The following is a 22,195-nucleotide window of genomic DNA, read 5'->3' as shown; positions in this document are numbered from 1 at the left end:
GAGACAAACAATCATTTGCACTCGCACTCACACCTAGGGACAATTTGGAGTCTTCAATCGGCCTACCAAGCATGTTTTTGGGATGTGGGAGGAAACCGGAGTGCCCGGAGAAAACCCACGCGGGCCCGGGGAGAACATGCAAACTCCACACAGGGAGGGCCGGAGGTGGAATCGAACCCGCACCCTCCTAACTGTGAGGCGGACGTGCTACCCAGTGCACCACCGAGCCGCCCCTATGCAAATCATGTATCCAAATTTAAAAGACCTGAAGCCTCCCCCATATGACAGCAGAACATGTCATTGTCAGATTATTAGAATTTTTTTTTTTAGATTATTAGAGCTCCTGTCCATACAAGAAGTATGACAATGCTGTTTGTATGCCCAATGACAAATGACCAGAGATCAAATTGTGTGTGTACACTAAAGTTAATATTTGCAAATCAAGTGGTAAAGAAATACAACTTGCTTCTAAAAGATAAATAAAAAATTTGAATGTGCTGTCCTTGTGTGCGTGGGAAGGACCAGCTCATGATCGACTGCAGGAAATGGCCAGCCTGTGACGAATCATTGATGCTGGGACCTACCTTTCGCACGCGAGAGCTGTGCATGTGTGTGCGTATGTGTGTGCGTATGTGTTAAAATGATGAAAATTGGCTAAACTTTTAGTGTAAAGAAATTTGCTAGACTGTGGTCTATCCAATTTGCACCGCAGAACAGAAACGATTTGGAAAGATAAAAATGGGAGGAAAAGAGAGAAATCTGTTTGCGAGCAGAAACTGATCCACACTAGTGCATGTTAAGTGTCGAGCCCTCATGAGAAATTCGAAAATAAACGACAGAACATGCCTTCAGGAATTGGAAGAAGAAAAATTGTGAATTTAAGACATTGTAATGCTACATTTAATAGGAATAATTGATTGGTTGTTGTTGGGTCCACAACATTTATCTGAACAGAATCTCACAGAGGCGGGATATGTCTTCGATGGCCAGCGACTTCTGCAGAAGGGCGACCCAGACACACAGCGAGTGTGGCTGAGATCCGCGCCTTCCCTCAGTTTGGTCGTGCCTTTTATTGAGGAACAAACAATGGGGCAAGTGTACATGAATGCATAGCTTCTTTAGACAGGAAGGACATTCCACAGCACAACAGGATACTATCTCGGACAGAAGCGGTATGGTCAGCTCATGACTTTATCTAGGAGAAAGACGTAGTCTTAACGCCTATGGGACGGATACGCCTGTGGCGTTCTCATGACCTCCACTTAAATAGGACCTTTGTCTGCTTCAGCTATCGCACGACAACCTCATGTCCTGTTTAAGAGAAATAGAAATGGGGCTTATTGTATAGCGCGGCTCGTGACTCCAAACATGCGCTCCTTAGCCAGCCATCTGCTTCCAAGTCAACATCACGAGGTCAAAATGTCACATCCTGTAGAAGACTTGCACACGAGTAGATACATAGAATCCAATGATAAAAAGTATATTTTTCCCAACATTCCCCCCTGTTTAACATTGGAATTCATAGGAAAACAAAACATAAACTAATAACTACATATGTGTATAAATGAGTATACGCCTACACGATATAGTAACATCAAAAAGTATGAAAGTCTACATTCCAGTTTATCAGAACTACAGCTCTCCATTCTGCTCTGGCCATGTTCGTCATAATGGAATGTATTTTGTTTTGGATCATCAAAAAGAAAAAACAAACAGGCAGGCGATTTACGCAAGGTGGTCCCACTCATCTTGTTCACGCTGGACCAACATGATATTCTGGACAGCAAACGCTGATGTCAACATCTTAGTCATCATGTGACGAATACAAGGTATGATGCATGATGTAAAAATACAGAGAAATAACAGTATGGCAACTAAAAGAACTGCGACTTTCAAGAGAAGTTGCCTCCAATTGCCGTAAAACAGCCACCAAAAGGGATGGACATCCTTGGCCGGAGTTGTCCTGGGACATAGCCCTACGGAGGTTCCAAAGTCCTTGTAGAGCATACTCGAGGTGGGTGTCATTTTCCCCTGGGATGTAGGTACAACAGGAGGTACCAACTATTTCACACACACCTCCTTTTTCGGCAGTCAGGAGGTCCAAAACCATTCGGGACTGTAGTGCCATTAGTCTCAGAGCTTGCAGTTCCGTCTGGTAACCTGTAAGGGGCTCTAGAGTAAAATTGGCAAAGGTCTTCAACCTGTAGTCCATAGTTTCTATTCGAAGAATAGTCTTAGCCACACCCGCCTGTGGGAAGAGTGTGAGTGCCACCTTTTGTCCTGTGCTCCAAAGCTTGTATTCATCTGGTACGTCTGAGCCCCAGACACTGTCGTAGGGACGGAAGGTGGGGGCAACAGCTGCACGTCTCTTTCGCTGATGATGTTCCTGAAAATGTGTCAGACTGAGGAACACAGTGTGATCTGACACATATACGGGGGCACATGTGCCATCCCATTGTCCTGGAAGGACTGCGTAGCCTCGGCGACCACAAAGCCACCATCCCCCTTCGATGATAGAGTGGGGATTTTCGCCTCCTGCTAGGATTTGTCGGATTGCTACTGTGGTATTCATCAAGGTCTCGCTGGAAGGTTCTAGAAGTGCGGTGGTGATGCAGCGTTTTGTATCTCCCACCTTTATTCCATCAACACGTCTTCGTCGGAAGCACAGGGGATGTGAGATGGTTTCACTCACTTCGAGAGTCACTGGTGCGGGTGTGACGACAGAACTTCTTGACACTATTGTGAATGGCCTTGAGATGTTGTAACAGGGATGGGCGGCTAGTTGTGCCTCATTACTTTCCGACCGTCTGAGTCCTTTGAGGGGATTAAACCCAAAAGCCCTTAGTATTGCGAAACACCATGCATTTTTCTCTGGCATGGGTCGGGCATGTAGGACAGGTTGTTGACTTGATCGTGGCATTATGGAACATACATAACATTTAGTTTGATTGTATGTTTCGGCCAACATGGATACATACTGGTACCACATGTTGTCTGCATGTGGTATATCTGGGTTTATCTTTATATACTTTGTCAACAGTTCGGTCGTCATTCTCTTGATTCGAGCGGAAGTTCCACTTTCCCCTTGGGGACCCTGGACACTCCATGTCATTGGCAAGCATGCTACAGCCACAGCACAGACAAGCACTCCTCTGAGTGCCATTTTCCGTTCAGTTCCACAGAGCCACCTGAACCCCTAGGGAGCTAAATGGTCAGGGTTCTTAGTTCTTCACCGGTTTGAGACTGATGCCAAACTATAATTGGCACCCCCTTTGCAGCCCTGACCGGGGCCTAGGAGCCAAGCACTCTCTGCAGCTTACAGTGGCTGAGATGTATCCAGCTGGGTCTTTCTGCACAGCTGTGGGTGTGGCGAGTAGGACTTGGGATGGTCCCTCCCATCGGGGTGAAGACCACGTCTTTCGTTTGATTACTTTGATGAAGACCCAGTCACCTGGTTTTGCTGAGCCATCCTGTGGAGATAAAGGAGTGGAGGGCAGTAAACTTGCATTTGACACATTTTTCGTTTGCATGGTTTTGATCATGTAGTCAGCTAGAGTTAGCTCTTCTGTGTCTTTGTCTTGATCATGTGAGATCAGAGGGAGCCTGTATGCTCTGCCATGAATGATCTCATAAGGGGTTAAACCCTTGCCACAGGGCATAATCCTCATATAGAGTTTTACAAAATCTAGACATTCGGGCCATGGTCTTCCTGTTTCTGCCATGCATTTGGTTAATGACCGAATTGACAAAATGTGGTCCGTTGTCACTGTAAATGGTCTCTGGGATGCCATAACTGGGAATGATGGTCTTGCAGATAGCCTTTGCTATTCATAGCATCTGCATTCTTTGCTGGGATTATTTCTGTCCACCTTGAAAAGGCATCGATTAGGACTAATCAGTATTTGTACAGTCCACACCTGTTTAGTTCTATGAAGTCCATATGCGACATTTGGAACGGATATGTTGGTTCTGGGGATTTTCCTCTTTTTGGTCTTACATTCCCTTGTGGATTATTTTTTTATACAGACTTCACACGCTCTACAAAAAAGTTTTGAGTACAAATTGAAACCATACGTTGTAAAGTGTTGTGATATTAGCTCCTGCATTCCCCCTGTCGACACATGAGTACTTCCTTGTGTCGAAATTGCAGCTGCTCTAAAAAGGGATTTAGGGAGAACAAGCTTATTATTTACAACGTATATGTCTTTGTCTGTCAGATGTGCACCTTTAGCAATCCACATTTTCTGTTCTTGTTTAGGGGCTAAATGTTGCATATCATGCAAGATCTGTATATTTATTAGTTCTTCCTTTTCTGACGACAATCTCAGAAATAGGTCTGAGGTTCTGTATTTGCCTATAGCAGCTTCCTTTGCTGTTTTATCTGCTAAGGCATTGCCTATTGATACAAAATCTTTCCTCCGTGTGTGTGCCTCACATTTGAAAATTGCAAGCTTTGTGGGCAACATTACTGCATGGAGGAGCTGGATTAGAAGTTGTGCATGTGTTATTTGCTTTCCTGTTGAAGTTATCATTCCACGCCTTTCCCATTGTTTTGCAAAGTAAAAAACTGTTGAAAATGCATACTGGCTGTCTGTGTATACAATTAGGTCTTGTCCATCTGCTAGAGTACACGCTCTGGTCAGTGCAATGATTTGTGACAATAACAGAGCTGTATAAGACAAATGTCTGGCTGGAGACAGCATGTTCATTTTACTTTGAAGTAACAACACATCAACAGCATGTGGTACCAACAGGTCTGTGGGATGGAACAAGTTAACCTCTGCTGACGATTCTACTGCCATTGCAGCAGCACATATAACGAACACATTTTCCACTTTGTTCTCAACAGGTGTTAACCCTTCTGAAGTGGGGGTGAGTTTCATATAGAGGTTCTTTTAGGTTCCCGTGTGGATCATGTTTCACACAAACAGGACATGCTTTTTTTAAAAAAAAATTTCACTAAAGAATCTAAACCGAAGGTAACTAATAACTCATCCCCCCCTGTTGTCACATAAGTGACACAATTGGGGTTGCCTTAAGAAGTCATTTTGGCAAAACAGTTTTGTTACTGACGTGGTCAATAACACCTTATCCATTATCGCACCCTTTGTTGTTTGAACTAATGCCACTCTCAATTTTGTCAATGCTTCTACTTTTGGTGTCCACGCGAATGTATCTTCGACTGCTAACGGCTGTCCATGAGCCACTCCTGTCAGTGGCTTAGCAATGTCAGCATAACGTGGAGCCCAAGCTCTGCAGCAATCACATAAAAAAAAACACAAGTTGTTCTTTGTGACAGGTCGTGGTGTGTCTAATATAGCCTGTTTCCTGCCTCACTGCACTGCTCTCCCTTTCGCTGAGAGTAAACCAAGATAGTTTACTTCTGGTTTTACCCATCGTAACTTCTGTTACTTGACTTAATTTCCTCTCTGGCCCAAATGCTGCATGAGGAGAAAGGAATCTCATCCCCACGCTTCCTTTGTTTCAAAAGCAATTATCATCAATGTAGACCAAAACTTGACTTTTAGATGAAAGCGTAAAACCAGCCATTCAATTCATGATAATCAGTCAACCACTGTGAAATAAGCCCTATTTTCTTTTCTTAGCATTAGATTTGCTCAAGATCACTCTTTCTTCAAAGTTGCTCTGCTAATTTTCCCATAGCATTCTCCAACAACGTCAACCATTCAACCTGTATCTTGTCAGTTATTCATTCCTGCTCATTTGCATCTCTTTCTCTTTCACACACACACACACACACACACACACACACACACACACACACACACACACACACACACACACACACACACACACACAGCCTCCATTATACACTGGTCTCACTCTCCTCAAGCTCTCTTCAAGCTGTTCACACAGTCATACATTATTTTCAATTCACATTCCTCATTTGAATTTGTCCCATCTCAAGGTTCTTGATAAAACAACCCACTCATTCCAATTTTGACATATTCCAAAAATTCACGCAAGAGATGCTTGCATTCATTTGATTCCATAAGCTTTTCATTTCCACAAAATTTGCAAATTCATGGCAATTTTTCTTCCATTCATTCCTAATGGCACATTCCACGTTTCACATTTACATTGTCCCAGTTTGACATTCACATCATTCAGCCCATTCAAGTCACACCGGGGAAAGTTTTCAACATTCCCAAAATCGCTAAATTAAAAAAAAATTATGTTTTCACGTTAACTTATTAATCCTTTGTATGGCATGCTCAAACTTGGCCAATAAAAGATTGATTAAATTTTCTGCAAAATTTCACAAAATTCATTTTTTCACCTCTAATTTCTACATTTTTCCAACTGATTCAATTCTGCTCCAACATCATTCTGTTGCATCCTCTAAGTATTTATTAATCTTTTACGCCTTCACACGCAATTTCTCCAGAAATTGCATTTTCTAGTTTCAAAATCATTTTGCCTTTTTGTGTCGTGGTGCAAATCGAATAGACCGCAGTCTAGTAAATTTCCTTGCACACTATTTTAGCCAATTTCATAATTTTAACACATAGACACACATAAACACACAGAAAACACAAGGACAAGACAAGGGCCCACAATAAAGACACAATAGACAAACAACATCAACAAACAGCGCTGCGCAAACGTCTTCATCTATTTGATGTTTTGGTTTTACTATTTTTTATTTATTTTTTCACATTAGTGGCCTTATCTTTCAATAAGGTTTGACACCTGTATCATTCGCATACATCAGCATCGTTTATACTTTGGGGAAACTTAACAGCCTTCGTCATGCTTCTTGTTTGTACAGGAGTTCTAATTGACTGACCATGACATATTTTGCTATTATATGGGGGAGTTTTCAGGTCTTTTAAATTTAGATGCATGTTTTGCATAGGAGCAGAAAGAGCTTTTTGCCTCCGGCTCCTCTGCTTAACAGTGCGCCCGCGCACTGTGGCTTCATTGTCTGACAAACATACTTGCGGCCTCATCGCTCTTAATGACACTTGCCTCAGGTTTGGTAACTTATTTAACATATATACTTCTCATCTCCTTATACATTGTCAGTAACACTTTGACGACCCCCTATTTTAATGAATTTAGTCCAACTGTCAAATCCTAGGGATTTCTAAAGCTGGAATGTTTCTTTAGTGGGATAACGACCTTCTGTGGTAATTCCTGCTTCGACCAGTTTCCTGGTGAGGAATTCTTGCCTGTGCTTCCACAGAAATTCGTTATTTCTTCCCACTATATTACATGCAGCACATACGTGCTACCATTCACACACACATTCACACCGCGGAATTTTCTTAACACAACGAGGTGTATTTACGTCTACAAGTTCCATCTGTAGACCGAATTCCTATCACTTGGAATTCACAAGGACTCCGCCGCCCTTACCCGGGTACCCTTTTTTCCGGGGACTAAAATACCCCAACCACGCAGCCAACGAAGAGGTCTCACCGAATCTCTGAAAGATTTCTCTTGAAGATTCCGTCAATCGTCGCCGCCGAGAGGTGCTGAACTGGACTTCGCCGGCCTGGTGGATGAACATCGCTCCCCAGGGCTTTCCTTCAGGGTCCTGGGACCTCTGCCGTGCACGGATTCGGCGTCCTCAACACTCCTCGGATCAGCGAGCAGATTTCCAGGAATCCCGGACGAGCCCCCAAAAATGTTGGGTCCACAACATTTATCTGAACAGAATCTCACAGAGGCGGGATATGTCTTCGATGGCCAGCGACTTCTGCAGAAGGGCGACCCAGACACACAGCGAGTGTGGCTGAGATCCGCGCCTTCCCTCAGTTTGGTCGTGCCTTTTATTGAGGAACAAACAATGGGGCAAGTGTACATGAATGCATAGCTTCTTTAGACAGGAAGGACATTCCACAGCACAACAGGATACTATCTCGGACAGAAGCGGTATGGTCAGCTCATGACTTTATCTAGGAGAAAGACGTAGTCTTAACGCCTATGGGACGGATACGCCTGTGGCGTTCTCATGACCTCCACTTAAATAGGACCTTTGTCTGCTTCAGCTATCGCACGACAACCTCATGTCCTGTTTAAGAGAAATAGAAATGGGGCTTATTGTATAGCGCGGCTCGTGACTCCAAACATGCGCTCCTTAGCCAGCCATCTGCTTCCAAGTCAACATCACGAGGTCAAAATGTCACATCCTGTAGAAGACTTGCACACGAGTAGATACATAGAATCCAATGATAAAAAGTATATTTTTCCCAACAGTTGTGTTAGAAGATTATACAAATTTCTATATGCGAGCTAAATCTGAGAGATTGAGTTCTTCAAATTTAAAAACAAAGAAAATATTCGGATTCATTTGCCAGCAGTTTTTTTTGTGTTGAGGTTTTTTTGGATTGGTGGATTGTTCTATCAGGAACCTTGAGTTGAAAATGGTATATGAATGTTGTGTGGGGGGCTTGGATAAATTGGGACCAATGTGATGGAAAGACTCCTTTTTGGAGACTGTGTGTGAGATACAAATGAGCATTGATGACTGATTCCCTGAATGAAAGGAAAATACAGGTTGAATGGTTGAAGTTGTTGGAGACTACTATGGAAAATTAGTAGAGCGACTTTGAAGAAAGAGTGATTTTGAGTAAGTTAAATGCTAAGGAAAAAAAAAAAAGAAAAAAAAAGGTTGCTTTTGGATTGATAATTAACTGGAGAAAAAAACTGGAAAACCAGTAACACATGCAGAAGATGTGTGAACTGGGAAATTGAGAAGCGTTTTGGAAAGAAAGTCAAATTAAATGATGATAGAATCACGTGTAGTAAAAAACACATCTTCCAAAAATGTTTGTCAAGGTGTGAGGCATGGGCGTTGCCAAGCCTCAGAAGGAGGGAGGGAGTAGGACCGATAGTGAAAGATAGTAAAAATACAACACTTTACGACATATGGATTCTCTAATACATTTGGCGTCATACCATTAAGTTAAAAATTTTCTCAAGCTTTTCAAACTTTTCAAACTTTTGCTGTAAACAATTGGAAGATGATTGAAAAATGACTAAAGAAGCTATGAGGAAGTGGTGTATGTGTTTGGAAGGGCACGCGCTTATGCGCTTCCCTGGCTAATCAACATTTGTTTGACTGATCAAAGGAACCATTTGCTACAGGACTTAACATCCATTCCCCCAGCCCAGATCCGACCAAGACCAGAGAATCTCCTTTAAAACAGGAGGCAATAAATGGGATAGCCCCTGTCATAAATGGTCTTTGGAGGAATCATTAGGAAGTCCTCAAACTCTTCCCGCAATCACTCCTATTTGCCCAGTTCAAAAGGGCAACAAGAGTTGCAAAGAACAGACTGTTAGGGTGGTGCTCACTCTAACTTATTTTGCAAGAACCACACAGGAGACCAGTAAGTCTTTTTAGACACCTGCAGATGGAGAGTCCATTCGTCGCTGTGCATACAGCGATGGTCGAATGAGATCTGACTCTGGCCTCATGCAGGAGCATTTTTATTGAGAGAAACAGAGTGGGGTTGAGAGTGGGGGTGTGGGTGGACAGGATGGGGTTGAAGCCCCTGGCCTGCTGATAAAAGCATATCTTTTACGACGTTGTGTAAACAAAGCAACTTTGATTGCTTCCTCTGCAGCTAGTCAATCAGTTCAAAATATCTTAGCACTTTGGTCTACTACTTTTGTTAAGACAGGACAAGCCAGGTAAATTATTACAGGTTACATTCCAACATAATCATACGATGAAGATAATCTGTAAACCAGGGCTGTGGACTCGGACTCGGGGACTCGGACTCGGTCGGACTCGGTCATTTTTTGCCGGACTCGGACTCGGTGCTGATTTTGACCGAGTCCACCGAGTCCGACAATAAAAAAAATACGTTCAATTTTATTTTCATCATGCTGCTGAGAATGCGCGTAGGTATACTGCCCTGCTACGGTTATTTAATGTTTTGGTTGCCCTGGTTACAGAGGCGTTGCTACACTAAAGGGAGGGGAGATTGTGTCTGTAGCAACGCTGATTAGCTAAAGAATGTAGTGTGGTGTAAATTAGCACTCAACCAGCTGTTCGTCTCCTATTGTTGGCTGTCTCGTCCGTGAGTGAGATCAGATAACTTGAATTGCTGCTTTCCTGTGGAACAATGCAACTAAACCTTTGCTAGACTTTATCTACTTAGTAAATTAACACACAATAACAATAAGTAACTTGTCCTAAACACTTAAACAAACATTGAGTAAATATGGGATAACTTGTACGCAACTACTTCAAACTGTATATAACGCTTGACAAAGAAAAACAGTTCTGACCAACAACAATCTATGAACCAAATCAGAACACTTCGCCTATGCAAATATGCTCTGCTCATTGTTGGTGAAGGCCTCTTACAGGAACAAAAACACACACACATAACAAAAGGACAGTAAGGACTCTGAGACAGATGGCTGACAGGGAACAAAAGACATCTCTGTCACTAAAGAGGAAGAATTTAAATAACAACCCGCGACGGTGAGATTAAAATCAAGACTCTTGCCATCAAGGACACCGACGGGGGGCATGACAGTGAGGCGGTCAAGAATGTCATCAATGCCGTCATCAAGGATTTTGACCTGCATGTCCTCTCCATCGTCGTCGATAACGCAGCGACCATGAGCAAAGCCGTGCGGCTCATCAATGAGGACGACGAAGATGCTGATGATACTGAAAACGAAATGGATGAGGACGAGGGGGGCGTCAATCTGGACGACGAGGTCCAGCTTGAGAAGTTCGCTGGGATTCAGGATGCCGATTTTCTAATGATTCATCACATGCGCTGTGCTATTCACACGCTGCAACTGGCAATTCGTGACGGATTGAAGGCGGAGCATGTCATGAAACTACTGGATAAAGTCCGACGGGTGGTGAAGAGACTGCGGACCCCCAATCTGCTTGCTGTCCTCCGTCGTCGAGGAGGTCTTCTCCCTGTCGTCGATGTGCCCACCCGTTGGGGAAGCACCTACCTCATGACAAAACGGCTCCTTCATCTACGAGAGCATGTCCAGGACTTGGCGGCTGCTTCTCCAGAACTTCTCCTTAACGAGTCAGAATGGAAGAAGCTTGAGACCTTGGCCACGATCCTCAAGATGCCATACGATGTCACGGTCAAGCTCCAGTCGGCCTCAATCACCCCCGGCAGCTTTCTCAAGGAGTGGTCGGCCTTGAAGGCAGCGTTGCGCAAGCAGCCCCTTCTGGCTTCACCAATCGCCAATTCAATGGAGCAACGAGAGGACAAGCTCTTCGACAATGATTTTTTTCTTGCAGCCGTCTTCGTCGATGCGCGTTACCGCATTCTCCTCAGCGAAGAGCAGATGGAGCGCGCCAAGAATGGCCTCCGTGCCGTTGTGAGGCGAATCCGGTCTCGTACCCACCAGCACCTGGAGGGGCCGTCGATGGAGGCCGAGGTTGATGGCTCCACATCGACGGAGGAGGATGAGTTTGAAAAAGAACTTGACAGCATTGAGCGCCGCCAGCGTTTGTCGGCCGCCACCTCGCCAACCGACATAGATGAAGAAATTGGGGCAATGTTGGCACTTGGTCGAATGAAAGAGAGCCCATTTGTTTCAGCTGATCATTATCCGTCCGGCCTCAAGGCAGCGACTCGGACACTAACAGCAATGCCAATCAGCCAAGTCAGCGTAGAGCGCCTGTTTTCCGGGCTCAAGTTTATCATGTCTGATCAGCGCGGCGCGATGAAGGCTGTCTTGGTTGAGGCGATTTTGTTCCTAAGAACAAACTCAAGTCGTTGAATTGAAACTTGAAAGTATCTGTTTATTGTATTTCGTTTATATGTTTAATAAAGACAAAGCCATCACAAAACTGTTGTAATTATTTAGATTTTGATCTAAATTAGCCTTGAATAAAGACTAAGCAGTCACATGAATTAACAGAAAAAATGGACAGCCGGACTCGGACTCGTGGTCAAGAGGCCGGACTCGGACTCGGTGCAAAAATCCGACCGAGTCCACAGCCCTGCTGTAAACCCTAACATATCCCTCCTGTTTTATCATATGATTATGTCAACCCCGATCAATCAAACATAAGTAAGAAAATACAATGACAGCAATAATTTCCAGTGAAGATGAGGTTTTCCCTCAATACTCCAGTCCAAATTTTGTGTGCAACGGAAAAACCTGCGGCTAGATTAAATGCAGGAAAAGAGTCACACGGTCCCTCTGCCTTAGGCGACCAGAATGCTATCAATAAAAAAGAAAAAGAAAAACACAGAAACAGTACATCATTGTATCCATCACTTGCAAGGCATTTTCGATGGTCAAATCATCAAGTTTCTGTAAAATAATGCTGAGCTAAACAGCATCTACGCAATCCATGTTTCGCAGCACATCATAGTCATCACATCCGTCATCTCTGAGAAGTTGTATATGTACTTGTGCTACGGTAGAAGACACAAACCTTGTCACAGCAGACTTCAAACATGGGATAACACAGGCCGTAAACAAGCACAACAATACCAGCACAGCAAGCACAGGAGTCACAAGTTTCAACAGCAGCTGCCACCAAGCGCCAGAGAATAGCCATGAAAAGAAATCCCATTGATGTGGGATTTTATCCTCCGACATGGCCTGTTGTAAATTCCTCAGTGAGTTCATGGCTTCCTTGATGTGCGTGTCGTTATCTCCTGGAATGTGTGTGCAACAGGAAGTCCCAATGATGTGGCACACACCACCTTGTGCTGCCGTCATCAAGTCCAGAACCATTCTGTTTTGCAAGACCATAAGTCTAATAGCCTGAATCTCTCTATTCTGTCCATCATCGACTTGCAGTGAGAGATTCACAAAGGATTGAAAACGATAGTTCAGTGTCTCGATGAAGAGTGATTGTTTTCCAACTCCGATCCAAGGAAAAAGCGCATGAACAACTTTGTTTCCGACGGGCCATACTTTATGGTCGTCCGGAACATTCGCACCCCAGACAGGGTCATGAGGGTCAAAGGTTGTAACCGCCCTGCGTCGACGTCCAGAAGAGTTGTGTGCTGTCGTCAGCTGACGATGTTGTATCCTGTAGGTGTGGTCTGTCACCCACACTGGTGCACACACTCCTGTCCAGGTGGCGGGCAGCATCGGATAAACCTTGTGACCACAAAGCCACCAGCCATTCTGTATGAAATATGTTCCGTTTGATGGTGCAGCCATGTTGGTCGGAGAGCCCTCACCACCTGAAATGGCTCTCCTATCCTGACACTCAGCGGCGATGTCCAAAGCTCCCATCCAGTTTCCTCCTGGAGAGCAGTCTCTGTCAATGCATTTGTGGGTCTCACTTCCTTGGATGTAACACGTATAGTTCACTCCAGGTGGCCGCTCTGTGTAGGCCACCTGCGGCAGTGTTCGTCCTTTAACAGTCACATTGAGATTTGTCCAGAAAAGCTGATCACAGGTACCTTCCGCAAGTCCAGGGCGGGGAGGGTCGGCATCACTGACTGTGACAGCACGGTGTTGATATCCAACTCCTCCCATGGATGCCATACATTTCGCTTCAGTGACATTCATTGCTCTGGCCTCCAAGTGAACTTGTGTAGAGGAAGGAGGAAGTTTGGAACACACATAGCAACCCTCCTGTGTGTGTGATCTCACAGTGAACTTGACGTACCGGTACCAAGTGTTGGTTTCGTATGGGTTTCTGGGGTCCCATGACCAGTCCTCAAAGTTCTCATCGTGTGACCATCGTTTTCCACGGTCAACATTGTCACTTGGTCTGTTCAGCTGAGTCCATAGACCATAGCACGCTCCAACCACAACGCGGCAGAGGATCCACCTGGCATGTGGAGCCCCATTGCTACTTGGATGACAGGGACATACCCTCACCTAGCGGAGTGGGGATTGTTGTTCGCTTCACCAACAATGAGACGTCTAACCCTAAACGATGAGGCTAGTTTGAGGTCAGGCTTCCCCACCACGCCGAATTGAGGGGTCCAGCACTCCCTGTAGCTTGCAGTGGCTGAGGTGAATCCAGCTGGGCCGTTCAGCGATCTTCACTGCGGTGGGGGTAGTCAGCAAGACTTGGAATGGTCCCTCCCACCGTGGGCTGGCCCAGTTCTTTCTTTTGATGACTTTGATGTAGACCCAGTCTCCTGGCTTGATGGGGTTGTCGACCTGTGAGGATGAAAGATCAGGCGGCAGTAAATTTGCATTTGACACCTCTGTCAATCTGAGCGTTCTGATCATGTAATCTGCCAAGGACTGTTCTTCATCTGCCTTTTGTAAATCTGCAGGGAACACAGGTAGTCTATATGGTCTCCCGTGGATGATTTCAAAAGGTGTTAGCCCTTCTGAAGTGGGAGTGATTCTCATACAGAGCTTCACTAAGTCTAGGCACTCTGGCCAAGATCTGCCTGTTGTTTCCATGCATTTTTTCAACCTGCTTTTGATAGTATAGTTTGATCGTTCAACCAGGCCAGCGCTGGAAGGGTGGTAACTGCAGTGGTTTTTTAACGTTATGCCAAGGTGTACAGCCATGTTCTGTACAACTTGGTTCACAAAGTGTGCACCATTGTCACTGTAAATGGTTTGGGGGATGCCATGAGTCGGTATGATGGCTTTGCAAATGGCTTTTGCCACTGTTAAGGCATCTGCACGTTTAGATGGAACTATTTCCACCCATTTGGAAAATGCATCAATCATCACTAGGCAGTATTTGTGAGGTCCACTTTATGTGAGTTCAATAAAATCCATATGCACGATTTGAAATGGGTAAGACGGTTTTGGAAATGAACCTCTCTTAGGTCTCATGTTTCCTTGTGGATTATGTTTCACACAAACGGGACATGCTTTACAAAACATTTTTAAGTAAGCATCTAAACCAAAGATAGTGAATTGTTGATGTATGATGGACCTCATCCCCCCTGTCGACACATGGCAAGGCCCATGTGTCGCAATCGCTGCTGCCTTAAAAAGTGATTTTGGTAAAACAGGTTTGTCATTGATGCGGAGGATATTATCTGTATCCGCGACTGCACCTTTTGTCGTCCACATTCGTTTTTCCACCATTGGAGCATTGCCCTGCATATCTGTCAGTATAGTCTTATCTATGAGTTGCGTGTCCTCTGAATCTATTAAAAAAAATTCATGGCCATGTTTCCCTGCTGCTGCTTCTTTAGCAATTCTGTCCGCTAATCTGTTTCCATTTGAGACTTCATCTGTGCCTGTGGTGTGAGCAGCACATTTACACACAGCTAGTTTAGCAGGTAAATGAATGGCCTGCAACAAGTCTTTTAACAAGGAGGCATGGGTAACCGGCTTACCGGTTGATGTTGTCATCCCTCTGCGCTCCCATTGTTTTGCAAAATAGAACAGAGTAGAAAACGCATTGACTGTCTGTGTATACAGTGACTTCCTTATCTTCCGCTAATTGACAAGCTTTTGTTAGTGCAATTAGCTCAGCAGCCTGCGCTGACCTGTTGTATGGAAGCTTCTCTGCTTCAACAATCTGGTTTGGCAATTTCACAATTGCATACCCACTTTGATTGTTCCCTTTAGGATCCTTCGAACATGACCCATCCACAAACCACTTTTCCCCTTTGTCAAGTGGTGTGTCAATTAAATCTTGTCTGGGCAGCTGTAGATGTTCTGTAGCATCCAAACAGTTATGTGTGGTACCATCCCCTGGCAACGGAATCAACGTTGCTGGGTTAAGGACTGTGCACCTCTTTATCACAATGTGTGGTTGTGACAGAAGTGTAGCAGTGTAGGATAGGTGTCTGGCAGGTGACAAAAAGTTCATCTTGCTTTGCAGTAGCAACACATCTACAGCATGTGGAACTAGCAGTTCAATTTTGTGAAAGAGCACCACATCTGCAGATTGTCTCACTGCAAGCGCTGCCGCGCATACCGCTTGGACACAGTCTGGCAAGGATTGAGCCACCGGATCCAATTTTTTTGAATAAAATGCAATTGGTCTTAGTTTGCTGCCATGACTCTGCAGCAACACTGAGGTCATAAAACCATTCCTGCAGTCTGCTGTTTGCACAAAGGTTTTATTGTAGTCTGGCAAGATAAGAGATGTGGTTTCCATCAGAGCCTGTTTCAGCACTACAAAAGCATCATCTGCTGCTGGTGTCCACATTATTTTTTCTGTCATCGCCATGGGGACTCCTTGCGCAATATCTAGCAGCGGTTGCGTCTTTTCCGCATAATGTGGGATCCATGCTCTGCAGTAATTGCAGAGCCCCAAAAATGACATAATTTGTTTCTTTGTCTCCGGTTTCGGTGCATCTGCAATGATCTGCTTTCTGATTTTCTGTATCTGTCTTCCAGAAGCTGTCAACGTGTGACCTAAATAGTTCACTTCCTGTCTGACCCATTGGAGTTTGTTCTTGTTCACTTTATTCCCTGTTTTGCAGAGATAGTGTAACAATGCTAAGGAGTCTTCCTTGCAAGCAGCTTCAGTTTCAGAGGCTACCAGGAGATCATCTACATAAACTAGAAGTTGGCTTTTGTTTGACATCTGAAAATCAGCCAAACAGGCCATGATAGCTTGAATGAAAATAGTTGGACTATCAGCAAATCCCTGTGGCAATCTGGTGTACGTATAACTTTGCCCTTTAAAGGTAAACGCAAACCAAAACTGTGAGTCTGGGTGAATTGGCACTGAGAAAAATGCATTGCTAAGATCAATTACTGTGAAAAACTTCTGATTAGGTTTCAAAGTGTTTAGAAGTGTGTGTGGGTCAGGCACATTAGGTGCTCTTGTCTGCACTGCATCATTCACTGCTCGTAAATCCTGTATCATTCGCCAATCAATTTTATTGGCCTTTCGAACTGGAAAAATAGGAGTGCTGCAAGGAGAATCCGAGCACTTCCTGATGATTCCTCCTGACAAAAGATCATTTATAACAGGGGCAATCCCGTTTATTGCCTCCTGTTTTAAAGGATATTGCTTAACTCTTGGACGCCACTCTGATCTTGGTTTGATCTGCACTGGCGGAATGGATGTTAACAGTCCTACATCAGATGGGCCCTTTGTCCACAGTTTTTCAGGAAGCCCAGCCAATTCCCCCTCCTCCTTTTCATTCAAACAAATGTTAACTAGTCAGGGAAGCGCACAAGCGCATGCCCTACCAACAGCTACTTCACACACAGTTTGCTTCCACATGTCACAACTGGTACTGTAGCTCCACCCATCACCTTTGTCCTCATAATCAGTGACAGATCCAGCAAGTTTAATTCGGCAACCCACATCTGCCCATGTTATACTGTGAGGTTTAAACAATGAAATGTGGGGTACAGCCGACAACTTGTATTTGTCTTCCTGAGGAGCGGGCAGGAGCACAGCAGCAGCTGCAAATGACCTGCGATCCAGTGTACAGAGCAGTGATTGTTAAAGTTACTTCTGTGTCACTGAGAAAACTTTCAATATAGTCATCTTGTGGATCAGTGAGAATATTCATGGTGACATGTAATTCATTACAAGTCATTTCTGATTCAGGTCGCGTCAATTGTTTTCGGGCTTCACTCAGCAAATTGCCTGGTAGCTTGGGATTCTGTTCAGCAGAGATGTCATAAGAACAGCAAATCCGCTCACCTGCCTGTGCAGCATATGAGTCTACATCTCTCACTCTACATGCTTGCATGCCATCCTTTACTGGAATTATTGCAATTCCCAATCTAGTCATCAGATCCCGTCCCAGAAGGTTTATGGGACATTTTGGGGATAGCACAATCGAGACTGAAGCTATGACTCCCGTTTCATCATCTCTCACTACAACTGGATTGGAGATACTCTCCTTGTGTACCTGCCCATCAGCAGATTTTACCCAAATAGTATTTTGGGAGGCCTTTAGATTTGGGACTTTAGTTTTTATTACGGTTTTACAAGCTCCGGTATCACACAAAAACTCTACTTCACTTCCTCCAATGTTTAAGGTAACATATGGTTTTTCTTTTAATGCATTCAAAATGTCCCATGCTGCATGGACATCTACTATCTCTTCCTCTGTAGGAGCACAAGAGATCAAAGGGGAGGAATCTAGTCATGCTGAAAATTTGGCTTTTCCTCTGCCCCTTCCTCCACCCTTTGATTGGTGTTGTTTTGCCTGACGACACTCTCTTCAAAAGTGTCCCCGTTTCCCACAGTTCCAACAGGTCTCTGAATCTGATAGGGATTTTGAATTATATGGCGGCCTGCGACCTTGTTGGCCTCTACCTCTTCCTCTGGCCCGCTGGGACCCATGGAAGAAGACTGTTGTATCTTCATCTAGGTCAACATCATCATCATTGTCTTGATGAGATACATCAGAACTTTTGCCTCTTTTGATCACTTTTTCAGCATGTCTGGCCCATTGCATAGTTGTTGTCACACTTGCAATATCTACTTCCACCAAATGTTTCCTCACCCAGTTGCCTATTTCAGGGCGGAAATTAGTAAGGAGCGCATTTTTAAGCTGTTGCTGATAAGCACTCTCAGCTGCATCATTGAATGGGATGCCACTATGCACCCTGAATTCTTTTTCAAATCTTAAGCGAAAATAATCAGTTTCTTCCCCAGGCTTCTGTTTAATTCCTGCCAAATGACCATAATTCGCTCGTCTTCGAAATATAGTTCTCACTCTTTGCACAAGATCATTCCATTGTGCTGCATACTCCCCTACCAATTGATTTCCCTCAACGGGATAGGGAAAAGGCCCTTGATTATTTCTACCTGTATAATGTCCTCTAACCTTTGCCCAGTCTTTTCCCAAAGAAGACATTGCAGCTTCTCCTGCTTCATGCCCATTCAGTCTATAGGAATGTATGATTCCAGCCATGTCTTCTGCCCATTTATCTGGGTCTTCAGCAACAAGGGTAACCCCTTCAACTGCTTTTCTTGCCTCTTCCAAAGTCTATGGCCGAAAAACATACGTATGTGGAGGTTGGCCTTCCCCTACAATAGGGTTTGGCATCTGTATCATTGGGCACACATCAACATCGTCCAAATAATAATAATAATAATAATTCATTCAATTTATATAGCGCTTTTCAATAACCCAAAGACGCTTTACAGATAACAAAAAAAAAAGGGGGGGGTACGTATGGGGGGGGGAGACAATAGGATATAGTTAATAACAGGACATCAGTCAGCAGTGCAAAGGAGATGGATGGAGGAGCAGGAGGGGCAGGAGCGGAGGTTGTTGAAGTTGGCAGTACGGGAGGTGGGGGTGACGGGGGGTTGGTAGTCCAAAAAGAGGAGATGGGTGAGCCATCGGGGAAGTGCCGGTCCAGATGTTGGACCAGATGGACCAGATGGTGATGCCGGTCGACCTCGACTGCACCTGCTCGAACGGCAGGCCCCAACGCACCACGGCGGCACACAGCAGAGCCACGGTTGGCGAGCCCGCAGGGAGTGGAGCCCGCAGGGAGTGGAGCCCGTCGCCCGAGAACGCCAGACGGAAGGCCAGAGAGCCAGGCCAGAGCTGCCGTAGAGTCCACAGCAGGCGGCCACAGGCTCAGAGTCGGGAGGCAGGAGGGTCCGGTGGTGGTTTGGGCCAGTTGGCTGTTGGCTAGCTGGCAAACGTAGCTGGTAGTCCGAGGGAGAGGAAACAGATAGGTGAGAGCGGAGCTGCGGGAATGCGAAGTGGACGGAGGACAACACGAGAAAAATAAAAGAAGAGACGGATGCACTGAAAACAGGAAAACGAAAAACAAGTAACGGACACGGTCCGGGACAGAAGCGGCAGTCAACAAGTTTGACGCCAGCGTGCTCTAACCTGGAAGACAACAGACGGTGGGGGAGGAGTTGATGCGAAATTTTGGGAAAATCTAGCAGCAGTGGTCAAGCTTCTCGTTTGTACAGGACTTCTAGTAATGTGACCCTGATTTTTTTTTTGTTATATGGGGGAGGGTGCAGGTCTGTTAAACTTCGATACAAGTTTTGCATACGAGCGGACGGTCCCTCTTGCTCCTCTGCTTGAGCTGCACTTCCAGCTGCGGCTGGAGCCGTGGCCGGGACAGTGCGCCTCATTGTCTTCCGGCCTGACAAACATAGTCGCAGCCTCATCACTTTTCAACTTTCTATCTTTTGTCTTTTGGATTTGTTCTCTTCTCTCTTGTGAAGCTGTCAACCACAGTCTAGCACAGCGGTGGCCAACCCGCGGCTCACGAGCCGCATGCGGCTCTTTGGCTAGTTTCATGCGGCTCTTTTACGTTCATATCAACATTTGTGTTTATTTTTCGTGCGTATTTGCTTCGCTTGAGTTCAATATGGTATTTTGGTCAAACGCGCATGCGCGTGAGGTGAAATCCCGCAAAGGAGGAGGGACAAACAGAGCGATTGGTTTTGCCCGCTTTTTTTATGAATGGCGACTATGACTACGGGGGCCCATTAGGTCCAGAAAAGCTGACAAGACGCTTGCCAAAATGGCAAGGAAAAAATGCACAGCTAAACGAATATATGACGATGAACACAGGACGTTTTTAACAGAGTTAAAGTTGTTTTTTGTTGAACGCTATGGCAAGCCATTCTGCCTGATATGTCTGACGTCATTGGCGCATTTAAAAGCTTCAAATGGTCAGCGCCACTTCAGCTCACTTCATACCAATATCGATAAGGACTTTGCAAAAGGGACTGAATTTCGCAAGCACAAGTTTGGAGACTTTGAAAAGTCAGGCAGAAAAATAGGTACAGTTTTTCAAAAAAATTACGAAGCACTCAGAGACTGTCACACTTGCATTGTTTCAACTGGCTTGGAACATTGCACGGGCTAAAAAGCCATACAATGAAGTGGAGTTCGTTAAAATATGCCTCAGTGACGTTATTGAAATCTTGTCTCCTGAAAACGACGAACTCAAACGAATGGTCTGTCCCGCCACACATAGTAAGTGAAAAAACTTATTTTGTTTTTGTTTGTGGAATTTGTTGAACTGAGAGTTTGTCTGTGTGAGACAATGCACACAATGCTCATTGTTGAAAATGTGGTCTTTGGTCTGTGGTTTTAGTACTGTAGGAGTCAATTTGTCGTTATCATGTTGGTGCGTGACATAATAATGTCACAATAAATTTGGCTGAGCAGAGGGGGGTGTGTGTGTGCGTGCGTGTGTGTGTGCGTGTGTGTGTGGGGGGGGTGTTCATGTGTGCTCATGTGTATGATGTGGCTCTTTGCGATGACACAGTAAAAAATGTGGCTCTTGGTCTCTGACTGGTTGGCCACCCCTGGTCTAGCACAATTCAACTCTCTCTCTTTTCTTTTCTTTTTCAGTCCCTTTGTTTTCCTATCTACACTCTCCTCCAAAACATCAACCACTATCTTCCACACTTCAACTTTCAACTTTCCTTCTACTCCATACTTTTTCTTCCACTTCGGCATGTATTGCATACAATTAAGAAATTTACTCGCCATGAACTTCTCATCTCCTTCAAGAGCTAGGGATTTACCGTTTTTATTTCCCATCTTAATTTGGTATTTTAGGTTTATAAATAAAAATGTTCAAAACTTTTTTTTTCCTTTCTTTGAGGATCCTCAATGCAGGTTTAAATTGACCTTCCAACAAATTCCTAGCCTGTGTTATTGCCGTGGATCAATGCTAGAACTGCTACTTAGTCAATTTACCCTACCAGTCACACAAACTCCAGCGCTTTATGTTTGTGTATGTTCTTCTGTGGGTTTTTATCTTGTTTTTTTTATCTTTTTATTCTATTTATTCTATATATTTTTTATCGCATGCGCGGATCGGTTGGCACTTTTTAAATTTCGTTGTACATGTGACAATGACAATAAAGATCTATTCTATTCTATTCTATTCTATTTATATTTTTATGCCTATCCAGGATGGGTGTAAAACCCTCCCAAACAGCTTGGAAAAACGGACAAAAAAAAGAATCTACGCCCTTCTTCAATTAGGAAAAAGAAACTCTGTCTTTTCTCAGCCTGTTCCTTCCACTGGGACTTAAACCCAAGCTATATCCCGTGCACCTCTACCTTTTACGCGTTTCACACAGCACAATCACACAACTTTAGGGCTTTAACTTACTTGTCCCCTGGTTCGTTGCACTGCCGGATCCCGTCAATCCACCTCTGTCAGACGAAGGCAGACCTAGGATGCTGGCCCAGCGAAGAATTTCCTTCCCAGGTCTTTCTTTACCAGGTCCTCCTAATGGACGCTGGCCCGTCGACGGTGTACAGCGTGTCGTCCTCCGTCAGCCAGATGGCGGGTATGAGAGGTCCCGGGTTTCGGCACCAAAATGTTAGGGTGGTGCTCACTCTAACTTATT

General features: G+C 44.6%; 1 protein-coding gene and 1 long non-coding RNA gene across 2 annotated transcripts in view; both read left to right on the top strand.

The window, feature by feature from the left end:
- Positions 1 to 22,195, top strand: part of LOC119132871 (dehydrogenase/reductase SDR family member 13-like) — a 197,197-nt gene that overhangs the window by 129,291 nt on the left and 45,711 nt on the right. The window lies entirely within an intron of this gene.
- Positions 14,438 to 17,888, top strand: LOC119132913. The gene is made up of 2 exons (XR_005099999.1): positions 14,438 to 14,742; positions 17,640 to 17,888. It is a non-coding gene; the product is annotated as an uncharacterized LOC119132913 (long non-coding RNA).

This window comes from Syngnathus acus, chromosome 13 (assembly GCF_901709675.1).
Source record: "Syngnathus acus chromosome 13, fSynAcu1.2, whole genome shotgun sequence".
Taxonomy (NCBI): domain Eukaryota; kingdom Metazoa; phylum Chordata; class Actinopteri; order Syngnathiformes; family Syngnathidae; genus Syngnathus; species Syngnathus acus.
This window is presented reverse-complemented; position numbering and strand designations above follow the sequence as displayed.